This window comes from Carassius gibelio, chromosome B9, assembly GCF_023724105.1.
Source record: "Carassius gibelio isolate Cgi1373 ecotype wild population from Czech Republic chromosome B9, carGib1.2-hapl.c, whole genome shotgun sequence".
NCBI lineage: Eukaryota > Metazoa > Chordata > Actinopteri > Cypriniformes > Cyprinidae > Carassius > Carassius gibelio.
In genome coordinates, this window is record NC_068404.1 from 4,151,720 (window position 1) to 4,161,182 (window position 9,463).

Below are 9,463 nucleotides of genomic sequence, written 5' to 3' on the forward strand. Positions count from 1 at the left end.
TTAGATCCTATTCCATCTAAACTCCTAAAAATGTGCTTCCAGAAGTCATGGATTCTCTTCTGACTATTATTAATTCATCGTTGTCATTAAGATATGTCCCTAAAAACTTCAAACATGCTGTTTAGAGGCCTCTTATCACAACTGGACCCCAAAGAACTAGTTAATTACAGACTGATCTCGACTGTCCCTTTTCTGTCCAAGATACTAGAAAAGCAGTATCCTCACAATTATATTCCTTCTGAAAGAAAAAATAATAATCTGTGAGGATTTCCAATCAGGATTTAGACAGTATCATAGTACTGAGACTGCTCTAATTAGAGTTACAAATGGCCTGCTCTTATCATCTGATCGTGTTTGTACAGTATCTCTCTATTAGTGCTATTGGATCTTAGCGCTGCGTTCAACACTTTTGACCACAAGAAAACATGTTTCTCACACAGAGAAACATCAGAACATCTTCCTTGACAGCAACCAGTCTGGCTTCAGAAGTGGACATTCAACTGAGACTGCCTTGCTCTCAGTTGTTGAAGCCCTAAGACTGGCAAGAGGAGAATCCAAATCTTCAATACTTATCCTGCTTGATCTGTGAGCTGTTTTGACATGGTGAACCACCAGATCCTTCTACCACCCCTACTGGCGAAGGGCTTCTCAGGAACCGCACTCCAGTGGTTTGAGTCTTACCTATCAGATAGGTCCTTCAAAGTATCTTGGAGGTGAGGTGTACAAGTCACAACATCTAACTACTGGGGTGCCTAAGGGCTCAGTTCTTTGACCACTTCTCTTCTCTGTCTACATGGCATCATTAGGTTCTGTCATTCAGAAACATGGCTTTTCATACCACTGCTCTGCTGATGACACTCAACTCTACCTCTCATTCCATTCTGATGATCCGATGGTAGCTACTCAGATCTCATGTCTAACAGATATTTCTTGCTGGATGAATGACCATCACCTTCAACACAACCTTGCCATGACAGAACTGCTTGTAGTTCCAGCAAACCCATCGTTTCATCATAATTTCACCATCAAGTTAAGCACATCAACCATAACTCCTTCAAAAACAGCCAGAAACCTTGGAGTTATGATTGAGCTGACTTATCAGCTGACTTTCTCAGACCACATTGCTAAAACTGTCCGGTCCTGCAGATATGCTTTATTCAACAGACTAAGCAAAAATCAGTTTTATCATTTCTCTGCTGTCAGGAGAGTGCTCTAAATGGTGGAAATCATCCGGATGGGTACTGTAACTCAGTCTCTAGATAAATTTGTCCACCATTTCCATTAAGTCTTTGAAAAGCCTCTGGGAGACACTTCAGTTGGTGAGCAACTTTACCATCTTTATCAAGGAAAATGTTATACTAATGATTATGCTGAGAAGTTCTACTCTACAGTGTCTGTACCATTCAGCTGTGTGCTGGTCAACTGCACAACAAATTTCTCAGTCTTCTTATCTTAGAGAATTCCATCACTTAGATATTAGGGCAACCATGATCAGCATGATCCCATCATCACATGAAGGTCTGGCAAATTGTGAGTGGGGCAGTAAATGTTTCCCAGTCTGCTTTGTTCAAATTCCCTGTCTTGTTTCTCATCAGACCAAGATACTTCCTGTGAATCCAGTTCGAGTCAAGCCCGCTCCAGTCACTCCAGAGCCAGTCCTGTAGTCTTTTACTTCCTGTAAATTAATTTAGAGTTCCATAAAGAAGCAGTCATGTCAGAATTTTTGCTTTAATGTTTTATTTTGGCCACTAGAGATATCTATGGTACTCATGTCAATACTGTGCATCTTGTAATCAGTGCTATTGTTTTATGTGTGCCTTGTCCTTGGCTGTGTTTTTAAGCTGATCACTTCTTTTGTATCTTTGCTTGGTTATTGTTGTTCCTAAGCCAAGTCAATTTTGTTTATATAGTGCTTTATATAAAACAAATTGTGTCAAAGCAGCTTTGCAGTGTTAAACATGAAAATAGTGTCAATAATGCAAGAGGACAATACCAAACAGTTAATTTTTCAGTTCACTGTTGATTCAGTGATGTCATTGTCCAGCTCAGTTAAGTTTTCTACAAATAGTGTCTGTGCAATCAAGCCAACAGTATTGAAAGATATTAAGTGTCTCCATCTAATGCGACAGTGGCAACTAAAATTCCATCAGTGATGGAGAGCACAAGTCTGATTGTGCAGAGGACTGTTTCTCGTAGCCTTTGCTAAGGAATTGTGCAAAACCAGAATATCCAAACATGAAAACAAGACAAGGAGACAAGGCAAGGGCAAGACTGAATTGACGGACATGAATAATCATAGGACATTAAACAAGGACTCCGTAACACAGACTCAGACAGACCGGGTATAAATATACAGAAGGATGATGAGGGAACTGAAGACAGGTGGGGAACAATCAATTAACTCAAACAAGGAGGAAGGTGACCAAATAAGGGAACAGGAAGTGATAAGGTGACAGACACCGTGGGAAAGGAGGACACCTAGTGGAAACCCAGGGAACACAACCAGACACTGTGACCATACCCCCCCTCTACGTAGTGGCTCCCAGACGCTCCATGACAGACACAAAACAGAGACCAGGAGGGAGGTGGACAGGTGGAGGCTCAGGGGGAGGGACAGAGGACCAGACTAACCAAGAGGAACAGGGACAGGAGTGAACACAAAAAGCAAAAACAACAACATGAAGCCCCCCAGGGCGGAGCAGAAGACCACCACATCCTTGTGGTCGACTCCAGAGTCCTCCAGGGTGGAGCGGAAGGCCACCACAATCGTTTGGTCAGGGCGGAAGCCCCCCAGGGCGGAGCAGAAGACCACCAGAACCGTGAGGTCAGGACGGAAGCCCCCCAGGGCGGAGCAGAAGACCACCACATCCTTGTGGTCGAGGCCGGAGTCACCCAGGGCGGAGCAGAAGACTACCACAGCCATGTGGTCAGGACGAGAGCCCCCCAAGGCGGAGCAGACCTCCGTGCGGCCAGACCAATGGGACGACGAAACTCTGGTAATCCCCTGGTGTCCTTACTGGACTCCAGAAGATCGGTGCTAGCCTGACTCTGCTCTCGAAGATCATTGGTGACTGGCATTTGTTCATGAAGACCATCGGTGACTTGCACTTGTATATGAAGATCATTGGTGACTTGTATTTGCTCATGAAGATCAATGGTGACTTGTCTTTGTTCATGAAGATCACCAGTGACTTGACTCAGTCCTAGAAGATCACCCGTGACTTGACTCTGTCCTTGAAAATCACCAGTGACTTGACTCAGTCCTTGAAGATCACGAGTGACTTGACTTGAATCTGAAAGGTCAACGGTGACCAGCCTTGTATCTGGAAAGTCCATGGTACCTAGCCCTGACTCAGGAAGGTCATCAGAGACTAGCCCTGACTCTGGAAGATCAGCGGTGACTAGCCCTGACTCTGGAAGGTCAGCGGTGACTAGCCCTGACTCAGGAAGGTCAGCGGTGACTAGCCTTGACTCTGGAGAGTTCACTGGAACCTGAATCGACTCCAGAGAGTTCACTGGATCCTGACTTGACTCCGGAGAGTTCACTGGAACCTGACTCGACTTTGGAGAGTTCACTGGAACCTGACTCGACTCTGGAAGGTCAACTGGAACTTGACTCGACTCTGGAGAGTTCACTGGAACCTGACTCGACTCTGGAGAGTTCACTGGAACCTGACTCGACTCTGGAGAGTTCACTGGAACCTGACTCGACTCTGGAGGGTCAACTGGAACCTGACTCGACTCCAGAGGGTCAGCTGAGACTGTCATCCTGTGCAGCGGCGCTGGGCAAGCAGCCATCTTGGGCCATGACTCTGGACAGGCGGCCATCTTGTGCTGTGGTGCTGGGCTGGCGACCATCTTGTACTGTGGCGCTGGACCGGTGGCCAATTTCGGCATTGGCGCTGGGTTAGGGCTGACAGCCATCTTGTGCTGTGGCGCTAGGCTGGCGGCCATCTTGGGCTGTGGTGCTAGGCTGGCGGACATTTTGGGTTGTGGCGCTGGACTGGCGGCCATCTTGTACTGTGGCGCTGGACCGGTGGCCAATTTGAGCATTGGCGCTGGGTTACCGGCCATCTTGTGCTGTTTCGCTGGGCTGACAGCCATCTTGTGCTTTGGCGCTAGGCTGGCGGCCATCTTGGGCTGTGACACTGGACCGGTGGCCAATTTGGGCATTGGCGCTGGGCTGGCGGCCATCTTACGCAACGGAGCTGGGCTGGTATCCATTCTGGGCAGTGGTGCTGGGCTGACGACCATCCCAACGGAAGAGACCGGAGTGGCTGGGGCATCCCACGGAAGCCGATGCTGCAGGTAGCGCATCAATTCCCAGAATTCCAGTGTCTCTAACTGTGCCATCTCCTCCTGAGACACTGGGTCATCCAGCCCGCCATTGAAATAGTCCTTAAGGGCCACATCGTTGTAGCCCATGCCCTGACCAGAACACCTGAGCCAGGGCACCCACTTCATTGCCCTCTTGGCAGAGCCGGAGATACTTGGTTCGGCGTTCCGCCATCTTGGCTGGGGAACGGAAAAACAACATACCGCTGGTTCCTACTGTGACGGAGTCCTTCTGTCACGTTCGGTGATACAGGAAACACGGAGAGAGAACCAATTGCAGGTATGATATTTATTCAGGGGTAATCCAAAAGGGGTAAACAGTCCAGGCAGGGTCAAAACCAGAATATCCAAACATGAAAACAAGACAAGGAGACAAGGCAAGGGCAAGACTGAATTGACGGACATGAATAATCATAGGACATTAAACAAGGACTCCGTAAGATGGACTTTAATAATAATAATTATTATTATTTAATTATTTTTATTGTATTTTTTAGCAGTAGAAAATTATTACTCATCCTGATTTTTATATAATCTATGCATTTTGATAGTTTGGCAAACTGGTATGAGGATCTGGATCTGGATGAAAGACTCAAATGATAAACAGATTTATTAGACAGACAAACACTAGGCAGGAAATGACTTGTAGACAGGCAGGCCTGGGTGTACAACCACATAGTCCAGTCCAGGATCACAGACTGCCAGAGAGCAGTGAAGGAGGCGAAGCTGGAGGCCAGGGTAAGCTGTGGTAGCCTAACACTCCTCACCACTCCGCAGCTATTCCACACGATGCATCAGGCACTGCACAGGCCCAGCAGAGTTGCAGACCCAGAGGGAGGACCAGTAGCTCAGCCTGCTGGTCAGAACAGGGCAGGACTGTACAGACAAGAAACAAACACAAAAAAGCAAATAGGCAGGGATACTCTGAATAATAATTGTGAGACGGGTTGGCAAACAGAGAGGCAGTCATTAACAATGGTTAGGACAACAACTAGAATAATGAACTGACAGCACACAAGAGGAAGGGAGAACAATATAAAGGAGAGAAGAGCACAAGAAGCCTGACTGGATGTGCCACTAGGTGCAGGCACAGACCTAACTAGTCTGGACATCCAGATGGGAATAGTGACAGGGGCAGATTTGGGAGCGTTCTATTGAGCTGAGGAGAAGTCATCCTTAGCTTCACAGACAGACACTAGACGTGTCTTTAGAATGCCTTAGAAGATTGGTACTTGCACTGGGCTAAATTCTGGGGTAGGAGAGGACACTGCACTTGCTTTCTCATGAGCAGGCTCTGGAGGTTCCTGGAATGGAGTAGGCATTGGGGCTGGAGCCAAAACTGGAATAACTTGAATAAGGCAACAAAACACATAAAGAACATTGGTTCCCGTTACTTTTGAGAACTGGAGCTTGTAGTCTAGAATTTTTCTTTCTAAATTATGTGAAAAATCATCGTGTTTCCTCACTCACAGAAAAAAAAAAATTGATTAAATTTAATTTAATTTTCTAAGAAACTTTTTGTTGGTAAAAGTCATATGTGAGTAGGCGTCAACTGTCATGAATATCATTGAAATTTACACCTGATAAGACAAAGGCCTGCATAATGAGCTGCATAATGAGCCTTTCAGTCAGCTGTGTCACTGAAAGGGATGAGTTACAAGAAAGAATGTGAGTACAAAATAAATGTATAAAATGTTATGTTTGAAGTTTATTCAGAATATATTTAATAATCCCACAACATAATTTAATATCCATTTGCGAGTGCAGTTAAACAGTTTATCAGGAACAATCAAAGCTGACTTTCAAACAGTTTTTTTCTACAAAAAAAAAACAAATCTTGTTATTATTATTATTATTAGTAGTAGTAGTAGTAGTAGTAGTAGTAGTAATGTTGAAAAGTGTTGAAAATATTTTTTTCAGGGTTTTATTTTTGGCGGGCGGGGGGTAAATTGAAAGAACAGCATTGTTTGTTACATTTGTTATTGTTGCATTTATTTTGTTACATTTATATTATTTACATCAAGCTTTTGAATGGTAAAGTAGTGTATATTGTTATTGAAACTTCATAATATTTTACTTCATTATACATTTAGTCAAGAATTATAGTTTGGAAAAAGTATTTGGAAAAAGTCTAACTAGTAAAATGTTTACACGTTATGTGAAAACTAGTACAAGTATATAAAGAAATAAAAAAGAGACTTATGTTTATGATCTCTGCTGAATAAAGTGCTTCATTCTTTTTTTCTGAGGAAATCCAAATCTCAAATCCTCAACCACATCAAATCTTTTTGGAGTGAATTATGTCTTATTCCACTCATCACGAAGCAAACAGTAAAAAAAAAAAAAAAAAAAACTTCTTGCGGTGCCAGCCCCACTTTCTCCGAGGCGGAGCAGTGGTTGTGCTAGACATATGTAGACGGGCAAGTCCCTATCTTGTTCCTTAACCATCAGATCTGGCGCCTGCTCTCGGGGGTTCGGAAGCCCGCGTTTGGGGTATTTTCTCCTCAGTGAGAGGGCGCGATGCACTGCCTGTCTTTCTCTGAGGAGATTGATGTTGAAGGCGTCGCTGATCTTGCCAGTTGCACAAGCACCAGTTACAGAAGCATATTATGACTAATATTATAAAAAGCAGCATTAATGAGGAGTGGAGCTTGCGTAGTCGGCTCTCTTGGGGCTGATTGTGCTTTTCTCGCTGTTAAGCGCTCTGCTCTCACACCGGGCATGCTCCGAGGAGTGTGTCCGTGCATGCAATTTTGTAGTTAGTGCGATAGTGGGAATCGCACATGATCTGGCGAACGGGTTGGAGATGGCTAGTCCTATCTCCACCTGTGTACACTAGGTCTAGAGTTCGTTCTCGAGGCATGGAAACCAGCGCTGCGGTTTCTTCGCCCTCTGAGACAGCTTGCTGCTGCTGCATGCTCTCTCGCCGGGCATGCCCCGATGAGTGTGTCGGTGCATGCGATCTTGCGGTTGTGGTCGCGCTGCTGCTGAGGCATGGCGGCGATAGCGGGAATCGCACATGATCTGGCGAACGGGTTGGTGACGCCTATATATATAGCCGTCACCATATACCGCTGTACATACGGCTGTATATAGTTACATATAAATGTAACTATATATATATATATATATATATATATATATATATATATATATATATATAGTTACATTTTGTGACTTTCTGTTTGCTTATTTGGTCATCTTCCATTTCCTGTTTGTTTAATTGATTAAGCCACACATGTCTCCATTCACCTGATTTCTCCCTCATGTTTAAATACCCTGTCTTTTGAGTTCATCTTTGTCTGTGATTGATGTTATATCTTGATGTTAAGTTAATGTATTGTATAGTTATGTTGGATATTTCCTTATTCTCCTGTGATCAGTAAAAGTATCGTTTTATATAGCGTATTCCTTGTGCACCTTCATTCACACACCAGCATACGGTAACAGAATCACGGACCTAACAGTTTAGCAGCATTTTTCTTTCTTTTTGTTTTTTGTTCCCCCCCCCCCCCCCCCCCCCCCTCTCCGAATGGCATTCCCAGCTGTCCAACTGCTGTGCCTGGAGCAACTGGACCGTTCGCTGGAGGACCATAAGAGGGACTTTCTAGATATGCCGTGCCTTACCCACTTCCCCTGAATCTCCTGTGTCACTGCTGGGTCCGTCCAGTCCTGATCCTCCTGTATTCCCTCACAGCCTCCCACTCCCATCTCCTCCTAGACCAGTCAGTTCCTCTGCTCCATTTCCACTGGTTCCACCCAGCCCTGAATTTTCTGTTTCTCCGCTGGTTCCGCCCAGCCCTGAATCTCCTGTGTCTCCGCTGGTTCCGTCCAGCCCTGAATCTCCTGTATTCCCTCCCAGCCTCCCTCTCCCACCTCATCCTAGACCAGCCAGTTCCTCTGCTCCACTTCCGCTGGTTCAGTCCATCCCGGTATCTCCTGTTTCTCTGCTGGCTCTGTCCAGCCCTGATCCTCATGTGTTTTCTCCCATCCTCTCTCTCTCATCTCCTCCTGGACCACCAAGTTCCTCTACCTCATCTCCGCTGGTGCCAGTCAGTCCCACAGCTCAACCTCAGTCAGCACTATCTGGGTGCGATGGCTCGCTGTGCGACTTCCAGTCTCCAGCTCTGCCTTGGTGTATGGATTCCCTGTCTCCGCCTCCAGCCTCCGAGCCCGGGACTCCTCCTCGGTCCTTCGACCCAGTGGCTCCACCTTGGCTCTTAGCTCCCTCATCTCCACCATAGCCTGGCATCCCACCAGCTCTACCGGGCTCCCTCGTCCCTTCGGCTCTACCTTGGTCACTTTTCGGCCATCTGCAGCCTCGTCACTCCATCCCTCCGGCTCTGTCAGGCTCCTTTTTCCCTCTGGTTCTGCCTCCATCCTCAGTCACTCCGGCTCTGCAAGGGTCTTCCAGGGCCCCACCTCTGCCCTGGACACCTGAGTCAGCCCCCTGGTGTCGTCGGCTCATCCTCCACCATGGCTCCTCCCGCCGTCGACTCCACCGCGGATCTCCACCTGGCTGGTCTCTGGAGCACCATCTGGCTCTCCCTGCTCCGGGCTCCTCCCTGGTTCCTCCCTCCTACTCCATCCTGGGTCCTCTCCTTTGCCTGCCCTACGCCAGCCTCCAGAACCCCCACCCTCCCTCCACTGGTATTCCTCTTGTGGTGCGAGGACGCACCATTCTGGGAGGGGGCGAACTGTTACATTCAGTGACTTTCTGTTTCCTTATTTGGTCGTCTTCCTTTTCCTGTTTGGTTAATTGATTAAACCCCACCTGTCTCCATTCACCTGATTTCTCCCTCGTGTTTAAATACCCTGTCTTTTGAGTTCTACTTTGTCCGTGATTGATGTTGTATCTTGATGTTAATTAATGTATTGTATAGTTATGTTGGATGTGCCCTTATTCTCCTGCGATCAGTAAAAGTACCCTTTTATATAGCTTCTTCCTCGTGCGTCTTCATTCACACTCCAGCAAACCGTAACAGAATCGCCGACCCAACAGTTTAGTTGCGTTTTTCTTTCTTTTTGTTTTTTTTTGTATTCCCCCCTCTCGGAATGGCAATCCCAGCTGTCCAACTCCTGTGCCTGGAGCAACTGGACTGTTCGCTGGAGGACCATATCAGGGACT